Genomic DNA, 709 nt, shown 5'->3' with positions numbered 1-709 from the left:
AAGAGCAGTCAGTACTCTAAAAAGACTGCTGAGCTCCAGTCTTTCATTTAGTTTTTAAAAGGGAGGCGATTTCTCAGGCACCAAACATGCATATTGTGGTGCATAGATAGACATTTTGGCAAACACTCATACAAATAAAAAAATGAGCTGGGTGGCAGCAGCACACACCTTCAGTCCCAGCACTCAGGAGGCAGAGGCAGGTAAATCTCTGAGTTCGAGGTCAGCCTGGTCTACAGACTGAGTTTCAGAATGGATAGGATCACGCAGAGAAACTGTCTCAAAAAACCAAAACCAACTAACCGAACAAATAAAATAATAATAACAAAAGAGAAGCAAAAGAGAAAGAAATTCCTTAGCAATTTTTTGTAATTTCAGGAGCCACTCAAAATCACATATATGGGGCTGGAGAGATGGCTCAGAGTTTAAGAGCACTGACTGCTCTTCCAGAGGTCCTGAGTTCAATTCCCAGCAACCACATGGTGGCTCACAGCCATCTATAGTGAGACCTGGCGCCCCCTTCTGGCATGCGGGCACACATGGAAGGAATGTTGTACACATAATAAATAAATAAATAAATCTTAAAAAAAAAAAAAAGAAAAATCACATATATGGCCACTGCTTAGCCACCTACTGTGGCTTCCTTGGAGATTCTGCACCAACTCTTGCCTGTGTCTTCTCTTTTCCCTGAGCACTCTTCTTTTCCTTTCTT

This window comes from Microtus ochrogaster, chromosome 7 (genome assembly GCF_000317375.1).
Source record: "Microtus ochrogaster isolate Prairie Vole_2 chromosome 7, MicOch1.0, whole genome shotgun sequence".
NCBI classification, from domain to species: Eukaryota; Metazoa; Chordata; class Mammalia; order Rodentia; family Cricetidae; genus Microtus; species Microtus ochrogaster.
The sequence above is the reverse complement of the archived record's forward strand: the minus strand, read 5'-3'. Positions refer to the sequence as shown.